This window comes from Magnolia sinica, chromosome 12 (assembly GCF_029962835.1).
Source record: "Magnolia sinica isolate HGM2019 chromosome 12, MsV1, whole genome shotgun sequence".
Classification (NCBI taxonomy): Eukaryota; Viridiplantae; Streptophyta; class Magnoliopsida; order Magnoliales; family Magnoliaceae; genus Magnolia; species Magnolia sinica.
The window spans coordinates 66,844,593-66,870,161 of record NC_080584.1 but is presented as its reverse complement, the minus strand read 5'-3'; the positions used below and the strand labels follow the sequence as shown (position 1 = coordinate 66,870,161).

Genomic DNA, 25,569 nt, shown 5'->3' with positions numbered 1-25,569 from the left:
TATAGTAACAAATGATCCAACAGTACCAAAAAATACGACAACGTTAACGGCTAAAAACAATTGGCAATGAGCATTCTTGGCGGATAAAATCCGTCAAACAGTCCGTCGGGAAAAGGGGTGTGAGCGTTGCTCACCAACGGATTTAAGTCGTCGGCGTCTACAACAGCTAAAACCGTCGCTGTTTTCGACAGCTGAGGGCAACGATTTTAGTAGTCATCTTCTACGATGGCTAAAACCGTTGGCGTTTCCGACGACTAAGGGCAACGGTTTTAGTCGTTGGCGTTTTCGATGGCTAAAACCGTTGGCATTTCCGATGGTTGTGGAGGACAAAAAAAATCAGCATTGTCGATGTGAAAGTTGTCACTCATAAATTAAAAAATAATAATAATACTAATTAATTGCACCATATATGTTTGCAAAAGGCCTAACATGAGGTAACAAAGGTCCTTGCCAGTATTGCGGCCCATATGCTGATATGCCTCTCTGAAAAACACCAATGCAGGAAGGAGTTCAAAGGATTGGAAACTTCCAAGTATATCTTTGGAAAGCTAGCAATGAACTCTAAATGATGATTAGTGGAAAAGAATTCATTGAGACTTAAATGGCTTTGAAAAGTTTAATCTTTTGATGGATCCGATTATGAATTTAAGTTAAAATTTTCTTTTCTCTAAAAAGTGAGTGTATCCACATGTATCATTGTTAATCTTGAAAATTTTGTGGAACAATAGTTCGAGTAGGCACCACAAAAATCTGTATGTCTCACCTATCAATATAGCTTCATTTTAGAACACCAAAAAAGGATAAAATAATAATAATAATAATAATAATAATAATAATAAGATGAAAGAAACAAAGAGAAATAACAAGAAAAATAGGGCCATGGAAATTAACATGTAGGAAGACCCAACACCACTTCCAAAGTTGCGTGAGCCCAACTTGAACCTAGCTCACCTAGAATAGCAAGCAGCTTGCTTCCACCCAAATCACCTTGACGTCCAACTAGGAAATAGACGTTAGAGACTACAAAGACTAGACAAACAAATGGGCCACCTTTTACTTGGGCCAGCACATTTTCCTAGAGGGTAGTGATGGTCCAGAAACAGAAAAAAAAAAATAGGGTAGGAAGGGCTCCAACATTATCCCTCATCAGCACGTGAAAGATCAGATAGGCCACATCAACCTAATTCTAGCCTTCAAGTCACACCAAATTCCTTCATCAAAAGACCTTTTGATCAGCATGATCAAACACTAACTACCCAACCCAAAACCTTCCCTAAGTATAACCCTCACCAACAAACCACTTAAGGGTAAATTTGGACTTATGTCGAGAATATGAAGATTTATCTGCATAATCAATAGATCTAGCCACAAACGATCCAGTAGCATTGGCTTAAGCTTCACGTTAGGTCATTTCTACTTGCAAATAGTGCATTTTTCCTACCCAAGCTACCAAATTTGGCCGACCTATCCACCGAGGAGATCGCTTCCCTAAAAATGTGATTTATTTTGTAATTTATCTTGAGCAGTTGACATTGAATTTCTCTGATCAATCGATGGCATGCAGGATACTGCTATGTAAGTCTAGGTTTTGTTTTTAATTATGTATGTAGCCTTATATAAACTAGTGTAATGCAGGATTAGGGTTAAGTATCGAACATGGGAGAGTCCAAATGAGTTTTGTAGAGTTTTGTAAAGGAATTACATCCCGGGAGACGAAGAGTTTTGAGATTTGTATGTCACCTATCTCTTGTAATTCTTCGATGATAGTAGATTGTTTAGTTACATGGTACCGTGGTTTTTTCCCGCAAGTGTTTTTCCATATAAATCATTGTCCTCTTTGTGATTACTCACATTTTGTGTTTCTCTATTGCGTGTTTGAAACATTCGAAGGTTGCTTCCATATCATTCAAAATTTTTGAGGACAAACTGATAGGCTATGTGCACGTGATTATGCTAGAAACATGGATAACAAAAGGTCGACTTTTGGTTACTCATTTGTTTTAGTGGGGTGGAGCGATTAGTTAGGGTGATCAATATAGTAAGGGTCTCAGAATTTCAGTCATTCGAGTGCACACTTGCTTGCTTGACTTGGATCCTGTCAAATATGTCGAATGACCTGTGGAATGTACCAGAAGTGTATGGTTCAATACAATCAGGTTGCAGGTATTATAAGTCTACCTTCACAAAAATTCCATCCTCCAAATTTTCATACTCTTGGGTTGAAATTGAGCAACACAACTTGAAAGAGAAAAATTATTTAAACCTTCTTTATTATGAGGGAAATATACATTGGTTATTTACACTATGCACATCATTTACATCATATACAAGTACCAAGAGAACAAGTGAGGGTATCTCTCATGTATATCATCTTCGTGTTCCTAGGTGGCTTCTTCCTCACTATAGTTGTAGCGCCCCAAAATTCGAGGACCGAGTAGCAACTCGGTTCTCGAATTTCCAAGTGCCACGTGTGCATAAATGAGTCACAAATGCATATAATTATCAGGTATTAGAAACAATGCAGAATTAAACTAAGCATAATTAATATTAGATCATTCAGAAAGGATTCCAATGCCACTAAATTAAATAAACATCTCAACATAAATTTATAACTATCTATAGACAAATAAATCCGATAATCTAGAATGTCATCGCCTAGGGACCCTGTCCCTTCTATATGTCAATCCCCAAAATGATCTGGGCTCTGGCCCAATCCCACAGTCATCCATCACACTAATAAGGTCTACCAAATGCTTGGAAATGCATTCATTCCTTATCGTCATCGACACCGACATTGTCCTGTGCGTCCTACTCCAAGATACCTGTATCTATATCGGATTCTGTTTGGTGTTTTAGAATACCGTCTCAAAGTGAGAGTGGGTAGCTAACTCAGTGGTACCATTAGCAATAGGCCATATAAATTATCATACGTAGAATATATTTGATGAATAGCTAGTAACATAGAATCCTAAATATTGTTGTTAATGCAAATGCATGGCTCAATGATATATTGCATGCCCCTCACTACCAACTCTCCCTCAAGCGACGACATCTGATGTTCGCAATGACCAACACTCCCTCAAATTGTGACCTCGACTGCCTAATCGCCACAATAATAATGCAAATGTCATGAAATATGTTAGCCCGGTTGATTAATTAGATTCATTCGTCCAGCAGATTGGGAAAATTGGAATCCTTAGTGAAGTTGTTACCCTAACCCAATCGCACGGCTCAAGGGTCGTGGTCATACGACTCTCATGATCATTAGCCCTATATGAAGTCGTTAATCCCGAAAACCATAATCTGAGATGAAACATAATTGGAACTTAAATGTCCTACTCGCAGTCACTATGGAGAGGTCGTCACCACAGCACAAGCATAGTGTCCCATACCACATTTCTTGGCTCACGAGTCTAAGTGCACACTGGACACTACAAGGAGACTCATCACCCCAACATACGCTGACAGCATGGGTATAATATCCCATACCACCATCCCCGACTCATGAGTCTTTGTGGGTCGTTAATTATAACTAATAGTAGGCACAATGGTCTTATGGTATTTCGGGTTCATATAGGTGTGATCAGACATGGTTAACGTACAAGGATGATCAATGTAAGTGTCAAAATGCCCCGACGGGCTGAACTGTAACTAATTGGCCTGAGAACATTGTCTCAAGTAGTCCAACTATGGCCAACAACCTATAGTTCAACTATTTGGGCTAGATTACTCGCAGGCAGGTCCAATGAAAGGAGTCGCCCAAGTAATTCTAGGTAATCGGCTTATCCATAAGGGTTTATGTAATAATACACAACATGTATTGTCAAATTCAGAGACAGTTCACCCATGACAGGCATAAATCAACAATTTAAGTACATGGACAATAATATATCAAGTTTCGCTAACCCATACGAGTCATGTTCATCATGTTCCAACAAATACAACTATAAGGGTAGCCACGCACCAATATACAACAACTAGTCTTCCATGAGTTAACATAAATCACATAATTCAGCTATAAATCGAGGAAATCAAGGAACTAGTTTAACAAATCAGCAATGTGACAACATTCCATGCCTTTACTCCTAGCATAATTGACATGTAGCAACAATTCAACCAACAATCAGCAATTTACAATAATTGATGTCATTGTTTAAGTATAGTGAGCACCAAATCAAGAAATCAACAATCAACTAGTATAAATTTGGGGAAAGTTAGATATTTGCACCCTACATGAGCATGCAAATGTACAAGTCATAGATTTGGGGTATTAGGGTATAATCCTCTTCCATAATTTCAGCAATTTATAGTCTATTATCCTAATTATACAGCCTAAATGAAAATTCAGCAACATACAAAACAATGTACCACACACATTCACTAAACCTATGTTAAGCATAATAATCGGCCACCTAAAGGCAATGTTCCGCACTTATTATTGACCAGAAGTTGCTGAGATTGTCCTAACGGTGCTGGGTCCACATGCTTGATGCGCCGAGGCTTTGCATTGCATAGAGTGGTGGTAAGTTACATGCATGTGGCTAGAATTTAGGGAGAAATGATCTGGAGCTCAATCTTACCTTGGATTGAAAGGGGTTTCGCTCCAACGGCAATTGGGTCGGCGCTTTCCAGCAATTAGAAGGTGTAGGTGCGAGGATTCCCAAATCCCAAATCCCAAGCACCACAAACCACAATCACCACTCAATCTTCTCTCTCTCTCTCTCTAAATTTCTGTTGCTGAAATTTCAACAAATGAGGGAGAGGACTGGACTTTTATATGTCCAGAATTATATCAGTCGACCCCGTTGTTTAGTAATTTCCTCCAATGGCCCTGTGAGCCCATTTTTAATGATTGGGGCTATCTTGATGGCCCCCTGACCCATATAATTCATGGAACACATGACTCATGGCCTGATGAAGTGTTAGGCAAAGTTTGATCGCAAACGGATACGGGGTTTTGCTGTAGCGGCCTGATTCATGTTTAATGGTCACCGTTTCATGATCAATGGTCAGATTTTGTGGACTTGGGAAGGGAATTATTTCTGACCTTCGGTGTGAATTTAGAAGAAATCTGACTGCTGAAATTGCTTGGATTTGCGGACTCAAGAAACAGGGCCAATTGATTTAAATTTCAGAATTTTCTTCTTTAGGCCTGGTGGCTCGCGAGTTTCAAGTGCTGGCTGTATGACACAGTTCACCCATTTCTGGGCATCATTTGAGCCTGACATCATCATAAGATCACAAGCCTAGTGTGGCCCTTGGCTTGCCAAAGTGTCAGAGTTTTCGGTCCTTCCTCGAGCGATACATGGCCCGTATGGACAATCGCCCAGTGTAACTTGGACATCTGGCTCTATAGCCCATGCTCGGCCTAACCACGATTTGATTTAATTGCATCAATGACTAAATTTAGATTAATTTATCAACTGACATGTGAAGGGTTAGGAACATACTTTTTAAGCATGAAGACATGAAACACATTATGTACACTTGCGAGGGGAGTGGGTACGGATAGACGATATGCGACCGGTCCTATCTGATCCAAGATCTAGAAAGGGCCGATATATCGCGGGGTAAGTTTTCCGTTTTACCAAAATGCAGAACTCCCTTCATTGGTGAGATTCTCAAAAATATATGGTCTCCTACTTCAAATTTTAAATCCCTTCGTCTTGTGTCTGCATAGCTCTTCTACCTGCTCTGGGCTGTCAATAGGCATTGTTTAATAATTTCACTCTTCTTGGTGATAGTCTGGACCAAATCAGGTCCCAACAAGCTTTTCTCACCAACTTCATTCCAACAATGAGGAGCTCGACACGAGCACCCATATAAGTCCTCATAAGGCGCCACGCCGATGCTAGCTTGGAAGCTATTGTTATAAGAAAACTCGGCATAGGGGAGGCATTTATCCCAACTATCTAAGAAATCTAATGCACACGCTCTCAACATGTCTTCTAGTATTCGGTTCACCCATTCTGTCTGCCCATCGGTCTGAGGATGAAAAGTAGTGCTAAACTTTAGCTTAACTGCCACGACTTCCTGTATTCGGGTCCAGAACATCGAGGTGACTCGTGTGTCCCAGTCTGACACAATTTCTAAAGGAACGCCTGAAGCCGAACTATTTCCTTGATATATAACTTAACTAAGTCATCGGCGGAGTATGAAGCTCAGATATGGAGAAAATGAGCCGATTTAGTCAATCGGTCCATGATCACCCAAATTGAATCATGTCCTTTCTTCGTCCTAGGCAAACTCGAAATGAAATCCATAGAAATGTAATCCCATTTCCATTCGGCAAGTGGCATGGGTTGTAAGAGACCTAACGGTCAATAATGCTCTGCCTTCACTTGCGGACATGTAAGGCACTGAGATACATAGCTAGCTATCTCTCTCTTCATGTTGTCCCACCAGTAATTGCGCTTGAGGTCCCGGTACATCTTGGTACTTCTGGGGTGCATGACTAGTTTAGAGTTATGGGCCTGAGCTAGCAGCACCTCTTTCAGCTTAGGATGGTCTGGGATGCAATGGTGGCCTTGAAAGCGTAATCCTCCATCAGTGTCGATTCTCCACTCGGAATCACTTTAGCCGGCCGCAAGTTCTCTCATCTTTACCAACAATTCATCGCCCCTTTGGGCCTTAATGATCTGGCTGTCGATCATTGGTTGGGCGTGAACATGTGCAATGACTTCGTATGTCTCTTTTATTCTTAGTTTTAGCTCGAAGTCTTGCACGGTCTCCACCATGTTCCATTCTCCCACCATTAATGGAGCCGCTAACTCGACAGTCTTCTTTCGGCTAAGTGCATCTGCTACCAGATTGCCTTTACTAGGATAGTGAGAAACTTCAAATTTGAAATCCTTCAAGGTCTCTATCCAGCGACGTTGCCTCATGTTTAGTTCTCTCTGGGTGAAGATGTATTTGAGGCTCTTGTGGTCATAAAAGAGCTCAAATTCTTTCCCATAAAGATAATGTCTCCATATTTTCAAGGCAAAAATGACTGCAACCAATTTGAGATCATGAGCAGGGTAATTTTCTTCATGCTTCCTCAATTGCTATGAAGTATAAACCATAACTCGGTCCTTCTGCATAAGGACACAACCTAATCCCATGTGGGAGGCATCTATAAAAATGGTGTACTGGATCCCTTGCTCGGGCAGGATGAGTACAGGTGCCAAGGTCAACCTTTCCTTCAACTCCTTGAAGGCTGCTTCCGCCTTCTCATTCCAGGTGAACTTAAGGTCCTTTCTGGTGAGCTGGGACAAAGGTCGGGCAATTTTAGAAAAATATTTGATGAACCAGCGGTAATATCTCGCCAAACCCAAGAAGCTTCTGACCTTCGTAACTAAGCTCGGTTGTTTCCGGTCTTGTATCGCTGCCACTTTGGCCAAGTCCATAGAGATGCATTCTTTAAACACCACGTGGCCTAGAAATTTGACTTCTTCTTTCCAGAAGTCGCACTTTCGAAACTAGGCATACAACTTGTTCCGCTTGAGCATTTCTAGAATTGCTCGCAGATGTTCCTCATGTTTGTTGCTGCTCTTGGAATATATCAGAATGTCATCTATGAACACGATGACAAATCGACACAGAAATGGTCTGAAGACTCTGTTCATTAAATCCATGAACATAACCGGCATATTAGTGAGTCCAAAAGGCATGACGAAGAACTCATAATGCCCAAAATTGATCCTGAATGTTGTCTTTGGCACATCTTCAGCTTTTGCCCATAGTTGATGGTACCCGGACTGCAGGTCAATCTTTGAGAAGTATTGGGCACCTCTCAATTGGTTAAACAAATCATTGATCTGAGGTAAAGGGTACTTGTTCTTTATAGTGACCCGATTCAGCCTTTGGTAATCAATGTATAACCGTAGGGAGCCATCCTTCTTTCTTACAAACACAACTGGGGCTCCCCATGAGGATACACTAGGTCAGATAAAACTCACGTCCAATAGTCTGTTAATTTAAACTCAGAGTTCCTTCATTTCATATGGAGGCATCCGCTAGGTTGGGAAAGAAATGGGCATCGTGCCTGACACCAAATCAATTGTGAAGTCAATCTCCCTCCGAGGAGGGAGTCATGGAATGCTCTTAAACACATCAACAAAATCACTCACAACTGGTGTGTGTGTCAGTGAAATCTCTTCACTGCCTTTTCTAGCGATGCATAACAGAGGACTCATTGTGGGTAGTTGACCTGAACTGAGAATGTAAAAGGTGAGCTACCATCCTCATGATCGTCACCATCTGGTCTTCACAATCGATCTCAGCTCTCATTGCAGAAAGCTAGTTCCTTCTCAAGATTATGTCGTAGTGGAAGACCTTCATGACTACAAGATCCACATGAATCCTTTTTCTTCCCAAGTCTATGCGAAAACCCCAGCAGACAGATGTAGCTTTGGTGAAGGTTTCGACTGCCGCAATAATTCTCACTCCTAACATGGGAGCAATTGGTAGTCCTAGACTCTTGACAGTCATGGATGATATGAGTAAAGTTGTGGACCCAGTGTCCACAAGAAGAAAGATAGGGGTACCTTGAACATGAGCCATAACCTCAAATGTTGCAGGAGTGGTCACAGCTGCATCAACGCCCTCGGCTGTCAAAGCGTGAAACCGAGCTTGATGTGGTCAGTTGGCTAGTGCATAGGTTAAGGCGGCGGCCTAACTTGAGGTGTTGGCGACCTACAAATCTGCTGAGACGGGCCCACGGCTCATTGAGGAGGAGCCGGTGATGCTAATTGCGGCGGGTGGCTCATGCATTGTGGGGGTACATATCCATGGTCCCTCATCTTCGAAAAGCAGTAGGCCTCTGAATGCCCCACCTTCTGGCAATACTCGCACACACAATCAGGACAAGCGTATGCAGGTGGAGGCGGTGTGTGTTGGGGAGGCACATTAAGTGGTACCCTTCTTCCTGAGGAGGACGAAGACTGTCCTCCAGCTCTTCCTCGGGATTTGGCTTGAATACGTGCTCGGGAGACCCTCTCGTCATCTTGCTCCGACCGCAGGGACATTTCTACTTGTTCAGCATAAGTCTGAATATTCACATAACACATTTTAGTGCGAATTCTGGCCCTCAATCTCTCGGTAAAACGTCTCATCCGAGTTTCTTCATCAGCCACAATCTTCAAAGCATATCAAGACAGCTCGGTGAACCAGTTCTCATACTCAGCGACCAACATACCTCCTTGTTGGAGGTGCAAAAATTCATTCTCCTTCTCTATCAGATATGTACATGGGAAATATTTCTGGAAGAACCACGTCTCAAAGTCCTCCTAAGTCCATACGAAGTTTTCAGGGACGATCCTCAATACACTATCCCACCATACATTTGCCTCCTTCTCAAATAGGTAGGATATCAATTCCACCCATTCTGCTTCCGAGCAATGTAGAGGTCAGATTGCCTTAATGACCCAATTTAGCTAGCTTTAGCCTCCTCAAGTCTATGAGTGCCAGCAAATGTGGGTGGTCTTAGTCTTTGGAAGCGCTCAAAAAGGTTGTACGGAGCGGTTAACATCCTGGCTTGACTAGGCAATGGTGCATTCATATGGTGAGTCATAGTTCCCACCAAAGTGTGTAGAGACTATTGCTGCTACTGCATCACATGTAACAACTGCTTCATAGTTCCCGCGGGTGGGGCAGTCTGGTATGAAGAGGTCTCGCCCCAAATTGGTAGCGCCTTTGGGAGTTGGCCTGGTATTTCATTATCCATGTCGAGCTGACTGGCTCTGCCTTGGCTACCCGGTAGTTCATTTAGGGCGAGTCGCTCATGGTTGTCTCTCCTGCCCAGGGCTAAGCGGACAAGACGACTATAGCCTTGGGGCCTCATTATCCTAGAAGACAGTTTCACAACATTCAGATACAAAGTCCCCACAAACACAGCGTACAATATTTATGAAGTTAGAGCAATATCTCACGTGTGTTATCAATTCTCCAAGCATTTCAACACATTACTCAAGTAAAAGCAATTTCATGCATTTCATTAAGCAAAATTGTCACTGTTACATATGCTATAGCATTACATGTACAATGACAAAAAATGCATGATTACTGACTTAACAAAAGTAAACTTCAGAATTAACAACCCAAAAACAACTAAATTAAGCTATCTAAGGCTATTACAAAAAGAGAAACAACAACCACACACTACACTCCTAATCCTCTGACTTTGGTGAAGGTGGAGGTGCTCCCTTATCCTGCATGCAGCACAAGAGGGCTTTTAGAGTGCGAGACATCTTCTTGAATTTCTTCTTCAAATATTCCTGGTTCTCCACCACCTTGGCCAGGGTCTCACGCTTTATATGGGTGGCAGGAGGCTCCCAGTTAGAGTCCTAGGCCTCAGTTTCCTCCTGTTCTTCATCCTCTTCAGTCTCTTCTTCTATCTCATCCCCCAGTTTTTCTAGTCAGGCCACACTTGTGTAGGGCCTATCTTTATATTGTTGAGAATATTCTCATCAATCCATCTAATAGGGACGAGATGGTTCACCTGCTACCTGTACCCATAATTATGGGCAATCTTGCAGATCAGTCAACCAAATGGGAGACACTGATTCTCTCTAATAGATTGCGCCCGCCTTCACTATCTGAGTCAACACGAGAGTAAGCAAACAAGTCTTATCTCCTTGCCCCACCTGGTACAGGAAGTCCACCATAAACCTAGTGCACTTCGTACGGATGCTTGACCTAGGGTACACATTGTATGTGCATATATGGTGGAATAGGGGGTAGTCGAGGGTCATCCCTGTCATCTTGAGGCTATTTTTTCGCCTCCACTCAACCAGTCGGCCGCACAGGAAGCGCATGTGGCGATTTCTCTCCCGTCTCTCAACTAGGTTAGTCTCATTGGTGTGAGTGGTGCCACACTCCACTCCAAGGATGCAGGCAATGATATTGACATTAACCCTAGCATCTTGTCTACCCAATGGTATGGTAAACTCAAGAGGGTCGAGGGTTAGGTTCCTTATGTGCGTATAAAAAGTTCGTACGAGGTCCTCACTAGCGTGAGACTTTTCCTCAAACATTAAAACTCATCCATTTGCTAGAAGATGAATAAGCAATGGATATTCGCCAAACAACTTCTTGTCTACATGGGCCTCAAACACAATCTTGCAGTGGTGAAACCTACCGTGCTTGATGCCCGATGGTGGTGACCTCTCTATTGGGACTTGGGGATCAAGATCCCACTTTGACCTCCTTTCAGCGCTCAGACCCGCACTGTCGCTCGGCTTCTTCTTGGATCCTCTTGGTCAGCTCGACCTAGCTTCATCCGGGGCCGATTGCTTCTTCCCCATAAGAGAGAAAAGCATAGAAATGGAGAAGATGGAGGTCACCATCTCAAAGAAGGCCATGATGAAGAAGTGCTTAGGGAATGGAGTGATTCTTTTGAAAAAATGAGAGCTATGGTGCTCAAATGGGTGAGAATGGGGATGTGCAAGGAGAATTTAGGAAGATTAAGATGGAATGAGGGTTAGAGATGGAGCATACAAAGAGGAAAATGGACTTAGGAGCTTTAGAAATGGAGATTTAAGAGTGAGGAAGGGTTTAGGGGAGGTTTGGAAGGTGCAAATGAGTAGGAAAAGGGGAGTTGGGGGTTTAAAGGATGTAGGGACGTGTAAAAGGGGCCCCCACACGTGGGAGGGACCCCACTTGATCGGGCCAACGACGGCGAGCCGCCAAAGTGGCAGTGCCGCCGCCCCTTTCTGGAGGTTCTAGCAGTATCACCACCGTTCGGCGGTGGCCACCCCCTAGGGTTTGTGTTTTCACCATGCAGGACCCCTCAGGCCCACCTGAATGGTTTGTTTTGTCTCTAAGTTAAGTATGATGCATGTACTGTGGTCCAGGGGTTGTTTTCTGCCTAAATGGGAGTTCGTAAGCTAAGCGTGCTAGATCCGATGGGTTGAATTGGATATAGACAAGTCCTTGGTCCATTTTAACTGTGATCGAATCGATTCCTGCGTCAAATGGGCTGGTTGAATCCACAGACCGAACTGTGGAAGTCCTCTAAGCTACTAGAGCAGCTTCGACTTACCTTGTTTAACCTTAATTAGCTTAGACCATTTAATTTCTAGTTAGAAGTGACTCGGATCACTTCGTATAACTTAAGTGGTCCTACTTACTATCTTAGGCAAAGTTTCGGGATCCTAGTACTGTCTTTAAATTCAGTCGCTCCCTCCTAAGTTAGAGTGCATCCGATAAACCCGTTACCCTAGACCTGGTTTAATCTAAATCATGCTCCGATACTAAGTTGTAGCACCCCGAAATTCGAGGACCGAGTAACAACTCGGCTCCTAAATTCCCAAGTGCCATGTGTGCATAAATGAGTCAGAAATGCATACAATTATCAAGTATTAGAAACAATGAAGAATTAAACTAAGTGTAATTAATATTAGATCATTTAGAAAGGGTTTAAGTGCCACTAAGTTAAATAAACATCTCAACATAAACTCATAATTATCCATAGACAAATAAATCTAATAATCTAGAATGTCATCACCTAGGGACCCTATCACTTTTACATGTCAATCCCCAAAATGATCTGGGCTCTGGCCCAATCTCGCAGCCATCCATCGCACTAATAAAGTCTGTCAAATGCTTGGAAATACGTTCGTTCCTCATCGTCATCGGCACCGACATCATCCAGTGCATCCTACTCCAGGGTACCTGCATCTATATCGAATTCTGCTTAGTGTTTTAGAACACCGTCCCAGAGTAGGAGTGAGTAGCTAACTCAGTGGTACTATTAGTAATAGGCCACACAAATTATCATAAATAGAATACATTTAAAGAATAGCAAGCATCATAGAATCCTAAATACTGTTGTTAATGCAAATGCATGACTCAATGATATGATGCATGCCCCTCACTATCAACTCTCCCTCAAGCGACGACATCTGACGTTCTCAATGACCAACACTCCCTCAAATTGCGACCTCAATTGCTTAATCGCCACAATAATAATGCAAATGTCATGAAATATGTTAGCTCAGTTGATTAATTAGATTCATTCATCCAGTAGATTGGGGAAACCGGAATACCCTTAGTGAAGTTGTTGCCTTAACCCAATCGCACGGCTCAAGGGCCGTGGTCATATGACTCTCGCGATCCTTAGCCCTATATAGGGTCGCCAATCCTAGAAACCATAATCTCAGACAAAACACAATTGGGACTTAAATGTCCTACTTACGGTCACTATGGGGAGGTCGTCTCCCCAGTATAGGCCGACAGTACGGGCACAGTGTCCCATACCACCGTTCCTAGCTCACGAGTCTAAGTGCTCACTAGACACTACTAGGAGGCTTATCACCCCAGTGTAGGCCGACAGCATGGGCATAGTGTCCCGTAGCACCATCCTCGGCTCATGAGTCTTTGTGGTCCATAAATTATAGCTAATAGTAGGTGCAATGGTCTTATGATACTTCGAGTTCATACAAGTGTGATCAGACATGATTAACATACAAGGATGACCAACTTAAAAGACAATATGCCCCGATGGGCTGAACCATAACTAGTCGGCCTGAGAACACTGTCTCGCGTAGTCCAACTATGGCCAACAACCTATAGTTCAACTATTCAAGCTTGATTACTCGCGGGAAGGTCCAACGAAAGGGGTCGCCCAAGTAATTCCAGGTAATCGGCCCATCCATAAGGGTTTATGCAATAATACACAACATGTATTGTCAAATTTAGAGATAGTTCACCCATGACAGGCATAAATCAGCAATTTAAGTACATGGACAACAATATATCAAGTTCCACTAACCCATACGGGTCATGTTCATCATGTTCCAACATATACAACCATAAGGCCAGCCATGCACCAATATACAACAACTAGTCTTCCATGAGTTAACATAAATCACATAATTCAGCTATAAATTGAGGAAATCAAGCAAGTAGTTCAACAAATCAGCAATGTGACAACATTCCACGCCTTTACTCCTATCATAATTAGCATGTAGCAACAATTAAACTATCAGCAATTTATAGCAATTCATGTCATTGTTTAAGCATAGTTAGCACCAAATCAGGAAATCAACAATCAACTAGCATAAATTTGGGGAAAGTTATATATTTGCTCCCTACATGAGCATGCAAATGAACAAGTCACAGATTTGGGGTATTAGGGTCTAATCCCCTTCCATAATTTTAGCAATTTTTAGTCCACTATCCTAATTATACAAGCCAAATAAAAATTCAGCAACATGCACTGATGATGCACCACACACATTCACTAAACCTATGCTAGGCACGATAATCGGTCACCTAAAGGTAATGGTCCATACCTATTATTGACCTTAAGTTGCTGAGATCGTCCTAACGACGCCGGGGGCCTGCATTGCATGGAGTGGTGGTAAGTTACATGTATTTGGCTAGAATTTAGGGAGAAATGGTCTGGAGCTCAACCTTACCTTAGATTGAAAGGGGTTTCACTCCAACGGCAATTGGGTCAGCACTTTCTGGCAATTGGAAGGTGTAGGTGTAGGGATTCCCAAATCCCAAGCTCCACAAACACAACCATCACCCAATCTCCTCTCTCTCTCTCTCTCTCTCTCTCTCTCTCTCTCTCTCTCTCTCTCTCTGAATTTCTATTGCTAAAATTTTAAAAAATGAGGGAGAGGGCTGGACTTTTATATTTTAGAATTATATTAGTTGACCCTGCTACCCTGCTATTTGGTAATTTTCTCCAATGGCCCTATGGGCCCATTTTTAATTATTAGGGCTATCCTAATGGCCCCCTAGCCTATCTGATTCATGGAACATATGCCCCACGGCCCGATGAAGGTTTGGACAAAGTTTGATCGCAAACATATGTGGGGTTTTGCTGCAACGGCCCGATTCGCGATCAACGGTCACCGTTCCACAATCAATGGTCAGATTTTGTGGGCAAGTGCAGGAAATCATTTCTGACCTTTGGTATGAATTTAGAAGAAATACGATGGCTGAAATTGCTCAGATTTGCTAACTCAAGAAGCAGGGCCAATTGATTTAAATTTCAGAATTTTCTTCTTTAGGCCTGGTGGCTCGTGAGTTTCAAGTTCTAGATATACGGCACAGTTCACCCATTTTTGGGCATCGTCTGAGCCTGACATCTGTGTGAGATCACAAGCCCAGTGAGGCCCTTAGCCTGCCAAAGTGTTAGAGTTTCCAGTCCTTCCTCAGGCGATACACGATCCATACGAACAATCGCCCATTGTAGCTTGGGCATCTGGCTCTACGGCCAATGCTCGGCCTAACCAGGATTTGATTTAATCGCATCAATGGCTAAATTTAGATTACTTTATTAGTAATAGACCCACATGTGCGGTCGAATCATTCAGTCCCGCATCGGTTCACATGTGAGCACCTTCACACAATGCTCCTTTTTTTACGGGCATTACAATGGTGCCCCTGCTGCACCTTTACTAGCGAATGGTCTTTCTCCATAGGACGTGTTCCTTCCAATCTAAAATGTGAACCGAATGCTATAAATATGACGCATCCTCACGAACCTGTATCGGCTTCCAATCAATAAAATGCTCCATCTCCGACTCACACTTCCATAGCATTGATACATGAAATATGTCATGAACACATGTAAATGGTGAAGGTAAGGCAAGTCGATAAGCTATTGGCCCAATCCTCTCTCATCGCCTCAAAAGGTCCTATGTAACGTGGGGCAAGCTTCCCCGATTTTCCAAATCGCACCATGTCCTTCATGGGCTACACCTTAAGATGGATAGTCTCTGACTTCAGACTCCAACTCTCTTCACTGATGGTCAATGTGACTCTTCTGCTAGCTTTAAGTTGTGCGCATTCTTCTTATGAGCTCAATTATCTTTATGGCCTGCTGAACTATCTCGGGCCCAAGCAAACTTCGTTTCCCCCACTTCTGCCGAACAACTAGGTGATCTACAAGGTCAACCATATAGGGCCTCAAAAGGGGCAATGCCAATAGTCACCTACTTGCTATTTTGTACACGAAATAAGTCAGACATAAGTGCTTATCCCAACTACCTTTGAAGTCCAACACACAAGCTTTGAGCATGTCCTTGAGGATCTGTTTGACCTTGTTAGTCTGTGCAGCTATCTGAGGATGATACATTATCCTGTACTTCACGGTTGTCTCTAAAGCTCGCTGAAAGCTCCTCCAAAATTAAGACATGAACCATAGGTCTCAATCGGACACTATAGAAATTAGAGCTTCATGAAGCCTATCAATCAAGTAGGTTGAACATATCGGTAGAAAATGTGCCGTCATTGTTAGACAATCGACGATAACCTATATGGCGTTGTGAGTGCACTAAGTACTTGAAAATCCCATGATAAAATCAGTCATCACATACTCCCACTTCTACTTTGGGATCTCTAAGGGTTGCAAGGGACCTGGGGGTTGCTCGTGCTCTACTTTGACACTCTTGTAGGTGTCACGTCAGGAAACATGCATACTTAGCTATGTGGCGCTTCATTCCCTGCCACCAATATTGCCTCCTAATGTATTGATAATAAATCTAATGATCTCGCACATCTTATATCAATGGAACACGATGGCAGATGCTTTAGCGAGGATGGGTAGTGAAGGGGTTCCTGACAGGAGATACTTTAAGCGTGTAGATCTCTTGGGTCCCATTAGAGACCTCTTATCTCTAGATTTGACAGGGGTAGGAGTTATTAGGTGTTTGAAGTAGCAAGACAGTCTCGTAGATGTCCTTTTTAAAATAAAAAAATAAAAAAAATCTCCCCTTTCTATGCAGATTTTGTGTAGTGGGGTCCTGATTTTTCTGAGGGGCGTTCCTAAAGTGTGGGGTTGTACATCTACTTTTAATTATTAATAAGATTGGTTAATGTTTCCTTTAAAGAAGGATCAGATCAAAATGGGTCCCACAACATCAAATCAATTATTTATACTAAAATCCTACAATCAAGATTGATTCCAAATCCGCATCTTGAAATCTAATACTAATAATCTGATTATCCAAACATCTGATAGTGAAGCCACCTTAGTGAGAGCCTATAATAGAAAATAAATGAAAAATCCATACAAATTATTATAAGTCATGATTATGTGAGGTAATTGATTCATGCTGGATCATTTTTATCACCTGTGAGGAGAAGTACTAATTTGGTTGATCCATTCTGTAAACCTTCAATAAGAGAACTAATAAGGACAAATTTCAAATGGCTTGGGTTGAAACTCCTTAACTAAATATCTACCAATGATGAAAACCTAACCTAACACTAGTAAATCACTAGTTCTTGAGTTCAGTAAGTAAAAATAATTCACTAAGATGTAGTAAGTTTTAGCACTAAAAATAATAAGAACCTTATATAGGATGGATGATGTTAGCCAATATATATATAGGGTTGAGTCATAGAACTCTTAATTAAATGTAATTTTAAGGGAATGTGTCTAAAATATAATAGGAATATAAGTTTAGAGGTGACACCACCTCTTATGAGGGTTTGAATTTTTATCATAATCATTTATGAAGAAAGGATAAGCACATGACTAGTAAAAGTACTAATTAGCATGTATAAAATTAGGAATTTCAAATATGTAAACTTAATAATGTACGAGGTTTCTCTTATTCTGTCATTAAGGAATAATTGGTTTGAAGCTTTATGCTTAATTAAGAAAGATTATGATAGGACTTTGAGTAACTTATACTAAGAAATGTTCAAATCGAAGGACACATTTCTATATGCATAAGAACAATATTTATTTTATATTAGAAATTTCTATTAAACATATTTAACTAAGTGGGAGATTGTTGAGATTTATCTTAATTGGAATTGTTTAAATCAGATAATAAAAATATTAGTCTTACGCATGCACTATTTCTCAAAACTTATTCAAATGATTTTGAATTTTTTTTCCTCCAAACATTGTTCGAAAAAGTAACACTTTTTACAATTGTTAGTCCCTCGTCTCTTATAGTGATAAAACTAGAAGGGTGTATAAGTTTTGAGTTCCCCAATGTTCTTACTTGAAGATGGGAGGAGAAGAAAGCTAGCTTACACCTTCTTATGTTGAGCACTAGAATGTATGCATGCACATGCTCGCTAACGTTGGCGTTTGCACATGCACACGCGTGGCATGGGTAGTGAGGTAATGTGGTTGTAGAGGCGCTAGTGGCATACTTGTAATTCACATGGGTGCATTGTGTTGCGAGTGAGGACCAACACGATCCAGTGTAACTAAGCTAAGCCATTACATAATTAGTCATAGCAAGTATGTCCATTGTAAGATCGGTTGTTTAAATGATCGACTAATAAAAATCAGCCATGATAGAAATTGGTAAGTAGATATTGGACGTTATACCAATCGGTTGATAGAAATAGACCATTGCACTAGTCAACTAACATAATTCAACCGCTTCAAAGTTTTAGCTGATATAATCCAAGCATTGTGTCTTCTAGTCATGAGAAAGGGTTGTTTCATAAATGTTATGAATGTTTTATGAGTTAAGTTGTGTTGCTTCATAAAAGACATGATCATTTTGAAATGGTTTCACAATTGTCTTTTCCAAAAAAACTCTTTATAGATACACACATCTTTTCCACCTCTATAAAACCATGTATAAACTGAAGATACCACAACCATCACATCTTATACTCTTTGATAATAAGAAATCCTTTTTCGCTCTCTTTAAGGACCTGAAGTGGGTTCTTTACTTTTTTTTTCTTTTTTTTCTTTTTAAAAAAGAAGGTGGACCGTGGCCACCATGTATATATAAAAGGATGAGATGTACAGCATTTCGAGTGGTTCCAACAAAAAGAACCAGAGCCGCCTATCATATGGAGCATTTACAGTACAAATGCCAAAGAAAAGAAAAAATTTGAAGGCCATGGAGGGCCTAGGAGAGCCGATAGCAAATCAAGACAGGGGGATCAGCGGGGTGGGAGTGGTCCAGGCGAGGGGATGGGCAGCAACGATTGGGAAGGGCCCAAACAAGGAGAGGGGGATCTTCTATCCAATCCCTGTCTTGGACTTGCAACGTCTCAGTGAACCCACTCCTGCTTTGTTTAGGACCACAGACCCTCTCACGTGCTTGGGAAGGAGGTGAGGAGAAAGGAACAATCTGTCAGGAGCACCACAGCTAGCAGTGTTGGCGAGGCCATCAGCTAGGAATTACCTTCCCTATAGGAATAATTGAATCGAATGGTGAGGGTTTGAGCCAAGAGATGAATGGTTTGAAGTACGTACCAAAGCTTCCATCCAAAAATAAAATAAAATCTAGGGTCGAGACTGCTTCAAAGAGGATCTTGGAATCAGTTTCCACAACAATGTTTGATAGGCCCATGTCTTTACAGAATTTCAATTCGTCAGCCAGAGCACGAGCTTCCGCTATCATGTTGGAGAGGATGCCGTAGTAGGAGTGGAAGGAAAAAATGAAATTCCCTTCACTATCTCTGCATATACCCCCTCCACCACTAGCCCCAGGATTCCCGCGAGAAGACCCATCTACGTTCAGCTTCAGCCAATTGCAACTTGATTATCTTCAATCGGATGGTTCTAAGGGAAGGCACTGGTTGGGAAAATCCATGGATTGTAAGCCCTTCCTAAGCAGTGAGGTTGATGCCCGGCATAAGAGAGCCAAGGTCCAGGATCCATTTGGTGATTTTGGAAATGATGCGGGTTGGGTTGATGGGCCTGTTGTAAAAAATAGCTCCGTTTTCTCTACTTTTGACAATTCATAGAGTCTATTAGAATTTCAAAATTGCATATTGAGTTTCCTACTTTTGTATCTTTGTGATTGATATAGGCAGAACCACTAAGGCTTGTCATATCAGGGAAGTGATTCTCTAGTAACTTAGCAGCGATCTCAAACTGATAAGTGGGGGCGCATAACACTTGGATGTGTATCAAATACCTGCTTTGAGCCTGATTTGAAGTTCAATCTTTCTAATATATTTGATTTGGGCTTCTCTCATTACTATTATATTACAATTTCTTTGCAATGTTACATAATGTTTGATGCTATGTAGCAATTGCCCCCACTTGTTATGAGATGTATATATATTTTACCAATCAAATGAGTGCTTGTATCATGGTAATTCTGCCAGTGTGTATAGGGTGCCTTTACTACAAGGGTTGTGCTCTCAGAGCAAATTAGGTGTAGTCCTCACCCCATCCAAGAAGGTGTGGCCCTATGGTGGTGACCTTTGGTGAGGACCTTATTATGTGATCCACCTTGACATATATACATACACACATACACACATACATACATACATATATATATATATATATATATATATATATATATATATATATATATATATATCAACATTGTCTATCCATTTTGCTAGATCATTCTAAAGAGTAGAACAAAAATGAAGGAAATCCAAATCTCAGGTATGACCGTACCATGGTGTTCTCTTAGGGGTGGGTTTCTGTCTCCCTTCTCCTCTTTCTTCCTCTCTTTCTGAGGCTTTCTTTTGTAGGTGGCGATGGCGTCTGCTGACGTTGAATACTGCTGCTTTGTTGGAGGGCTCGCATGGGCTACCGATGACCGCTCTCTTGAAAGGGCTTTTAGCTCATTCGGAGAAGTTATCAAATCCAAGATTATTAGCAACTGTGAGACAGGGAGATCAAGGGGCTTTGGATTCGTCACCTTCAGCAACGAACAGTCCATGAGGGATGCCATTGAAGGGATGAATGGATAGAACCTTGACGAGAGGAGCATCACTGTCAACGAGGCCCAGTCTAGGGGAGGCCGCGGAGGCGGTGGCGGTGGCGGAGGATTCTGTAACAGTGGTCGCCATAGTAGTGATGGCTATGGAGGGGGAGGGGGAGGGGGAGGGGGTTATAGTCGCAGTGGTGGTGGAGGTGGTGGACGGGATCGTGGATATGGTGGGTCAAATGGAGGATCTCATTACCGTGGTGGTGGTGGGGGTGCTTCAGATGGCAACTAGAGAAACTAATCATTACTAGAGTGGCGTCTTTGCTCCAGATGGCAAATGGAGTGACTAAGTAGCAGCACTACTAGTACTAGTTATGGCTGGGTTATCTTTATCTTATGTTAAATGGTGTGTGAAGAGAAATGACTGGGTTATCTTCTTCACTGGTTATGTTTTTGATCTTATCCTGTTATGGTTTTTGATCTCTCAAGAACTACAATTAGTAATAGTAAATAATTCTATGTAAAAAAGGAAGAAGGTATGACCATACCATATGAAAAAGTGGTGATTGAGGTAAAGCAGGTTGCAAACACTTTTATGAAAAGATGGACCACCTGATCGAAGGTGAAAATGATTAGAACCTTCAATTAGTCATATCTCACAAACCCGGATGAGTTTTTCGACATATTACATATGATTTTGGGTAGGACCTACTTTACCCGACTAACCCCACTACACCGGGTTACCCACTCCAGATTTGCGAGATTCCATCAAATCAACAGTCAAAAGTTCTGTTTAGTTTCATTTTTACTAGAAATAGTAAGTTTTTGTTCGAGTATAACTTTTGATCCTTTGAGTTGTAGAATTCCTGCCCAACACAAAAAGGGGCTTAGAAAATTTAGGAGAATAATGGCGTCGGGCCAAATTAGACACTATTTTTTGACCAAAAACCATAAAGTCTAGTAGGAATAAAGGTCATATATAAATAGTCCGTTTACTATTTATAGTAAGTCATCTTTTTTATAGTGTTTAATTTGGTGTCTAAGTCTAAAACTTTGTCCTACGTTTGAGTTCCTTATTAGAAATTATTCCTTCTTTTATCCTTCGTGGATTTGAGGAAGCTCTGTGAGGAGTCCAAAGAGCCCCGTGGATTCAGAGTAGTTATCCCCAAAGGAAGATGGCGATCGACCTCATCACGTCCATCCTTGCACCTGTGATTGACCACTAAAAACTTTGGTGGGTCACAAAAGTTTTGGATCAAGCAAATAATTTTTGTCCGCCCATGTTTTTTGTGACCTTATCAATAGGTCCAATGGTAAATAAATATTATGGAAACATTAAGGTGATCCCTGGGAAGATTTTCATGGTTGGATGTTCAATGATCAACTATAAAATGTTTTACCTGAGATTTGGATCCCATTCATTTATGGGCTCATGCCCTAAAATGATCAGCAAAAATAGATGGAAGACTCTGCATTGGCTCTCAAGGGACGGGAGATATCCTAATTTCCATGCTGCTTCTCAATGCTTCTATCTTCCTCCAATAAGCCGAAGAATTTGAAGACAGGGCAACCACCATTGAAGAGGAATCACTAGATAGATCAACTCTAGAGTAACTGAATCGGTTAGCGTGAGCAATACCGTCGAGGACAGCCCGCATTTCCGCTCCATAGTCGGACCCATAGCCATACTCTATGGAGAATGTGAACAGAAAATCTCCTTTCTGATTTCTTCCCACTCCCCCATCCGAAAGACCTGGGTTACCTCTTAAAGAACCATCAACGTCTACTTTGATCCAGCCCGCTTGGGGCCTAGACCATTTCACAATAGAGGGAGAAGGCTTTATAGGAAGACGAACTTTGATCCCTATAGAGCTGAGGGAGAGAAGAAAGGGGTAACTGTTTGAATTCAACTATCAGAGGTTAAGATCATTTATTGAATCATACTTTTAAATGATGAATTTCATTGTTGTATAAAACCTGATGCAACCTGTCACACTCCACCAGAAAATCAAACCGGTTTGCATGGTAAGCCAACCATGTTTCAGACCTTGGATCACTCACACATACTTACGTGTCTCTACCAGTTCAACTAATGTACAAGAGATCCCTGCCTTTTATCTTCGTGAATGCATAGCGTGCGTTAAAGCAGAGTAAAACCATACCAGATCCGTTACAAACGTTTCTAGGATAAGCTTCGAACAAATCAATTTGTGGGGCCCACTATGTTTTTCTGATGACATCCAATCCGTCTCTCATGTGTGCCCCCTTCTATTCTCCTCGGATGCAAGAACTCTTTTTCACCCAAAGCTCTGGTGGGTGACACCATTGAAATCATGCCTTGATAATGTGGTGTTGCCCAGCTTTGTTTTGGAACGACTTGATTTTATTTTATTTTTCTTTCTAATTGCGGGTTGGATACATCTTCTAAATGAATTAGATGGCATATAAAATACAGGCCTCCGCACATAATCTGGAAGGTTTTGATTGTCTATCCACCTATCTCAACTATTCCTTGTAGTGTGACCCACATGAGTTTCATATCAGCTTGATTTTTGCGCTCTAAGGAGAACATTACGCGCACAGACAATGGACAAATTGGATTTCAATAAGAAAAGCATGATGTGATCCACATGATGTTGTATGTTAAGCTTATAGCAGAATCGGTGGCACTGGATCTGGCCTCAACGAAACAACATCCGTATATTGCACAAATATAAAGATTTAAATACTCATGCAAGTAACATCAGAACATGTGCCGTCCAATATCAATTCAAACAGTCGAAATGCATGACTGACTTTAGCCCTGAACTCAGATTAATTGGACAATATTAACCTCAATTTGGGGATGTTGAATTCAACTATTTTCAATTTAGTAAGCCGTTGGACCGCCACCGCCAATGAAATATTTTAGGTTCACCCGGAACGGTGATTTTTATTTATCATTTTCTGTGTTGTACCCTGTCTACTATCAGACACTACAAGAAAGGAGGGCAGAACCGACACTTGGTGGAACCCTTTGCCCGCGGAAATCAAAGCCGACTGCAGGCAAATTGTTCCTATTTAATTAAAATCACAGATGCCCTAATCAAAATCGCAAATGCCCTAACCGGCCGCCTCATTTCTCTCTCTCTGTGCCCGATCTACCTCTCCGCGCTCTCTCTCTCTCTCTCTCTGCGCCTGATCTCACTCTCCGCTCTCTCTCTGCACCTCTCCGTCTCCACTCGATCTCTCTATACCTCTATCTCCCTCCCTCTCCACTCTCGAACTCATCACCGACACTCTCCCTCTCTCTGCCATCTCTGTCTCTCTCAGTCTCTCTCTCCGTTTGCAGATCTAAGACAGCAGGGCGATGAGAGATTGCAGCTGAGATTTCATCATCGGACGTCGTTCTTGCTATCCAAACCTCATTTCCATCTAAGGTGCTGATATATACACTGAATTTTCGGTGTATGTGCGTGAATCTCGGTTCTGTAGTAAGGGGTATTTTGTGTAATTTGGTTTTTGTATGCGCATGACTATGTACATTGGTAGTCCACTTCTGACATGACCTTCTCCTATCTTAATTTTTGGGATTCAAACCCATCATACACTGAGATTTCGGAGTGTTAGTGTTGAATCTCTGTTTTTATTTTTTTTATTTTATGCAATTTCGGTTCGGTGTATGGGGTGTTTTCTGCATTTTGAGATGCCTGCATATGCAAGAGTATTTGTTTTGGTAGTCCTCCTCTACCATGACCCACACTCACACATTTTTGGATTCGGACCCATATCCATAAAAAAAAGGTGGATATAGTGAGTGGATTAGGTTCGGTCCTTACTGTGGGGCCCACTTTGATATATTTATTGTAAATCTATGCCGTCCATCCGTTTTGCCAGATAATTTTAGTGTATTAGGCCAAAAATGAAGTAGATCCAATTCGCAGGTGGACCACACTATAGGAAACAGATCAAATTTTGAATTTGGTGTTTGGATTATCATCTTCTGGTTTGATTTTATTGCCAGTGGGTTTGGGTTTGAGTGTAATTAGGTTTTCCACATCACTAAAGGGCCCCATATGGTCATATGCATGTGCATTTGAACATGTGTGCGTACATGTGAGCTACCATAGTGGAATGATGCTAACTTTCGCTGACTTGATCCACATGCATATGCAAAAATCTAGATGCACAATCAGACAATAAATTACAAAGATATTACTAGTATATAGAAGGGCAAAATTCCAAACAGAGTACATGGAGTCATTTACCTTTAAGGCCAGCTCCAACACTTTTACCACTGCATTTATGCTTGAGATTTTCTTCCCTTGTACTTACATCCCTTGTTTCTGAGCTTTAGTTGATGATGTTAGAAAGTTGGTTCCCTTATCTGAATGTAGTCATTCTAAAATTTATTTTTCATGTTTTTGACCAAAGGTGGTATGATGATTTTAGCAACATGGTTGAGCAAAGCAGCTCTTGAAGAACAAACAACTGTTATTCTTATCATTTTTAAGGTGCTTATTTTATTGCATGATTAGATTTATAATTTTCTTTGTCTGATATAAAAAGCCTCACCTTAGATTGGAACATATACACAGGTTCTTCGTCACCTTCTATTACATAAGGCTTTGCCAGTACATATTTCAGCCATATTACAAACTGTTAACAGTTTGCGATTTTACTGGACATCAGGTGGCACTTGTTGTGGCCTGTCTTATTTATTTCTATATTTACATCGATGTTGATAATACATATGGCATCACTTAAAATATTATTTTGAAGACTGCATTGTCTAGGTAACATTTATGTATGTCATTAAACCATATGGATTCTTGTACTTCGGTGGATTTCAGGGAGATTTGGCAAATTATCTTCAAAAGAAAGGACGTCTACAGCCTTCTAAAGCTCTGAGATTTTCTCTTGATATTGCTAGGTAAGCTCATAACTTGATATTTGGCCACCAACTGATTGTTTTTTAATTGAAGATGATGTG

General features: G+C 41.4%; 1 pseudogene; it reads left to right on the top strand.

The window, feature by feature from the left end:
• Positions 1-20,334: 20,334 nt before the first annotated feature.
• LOC131220595 (glycine-rich RNA-binding protein GRP1A-like) lies at positions 20,335-20,898 on the top strand (annotated as a pseudogene).
• The last annotated feature ends 4,671 nt before the right edge of the window (positions 20,899-25,569 follow it).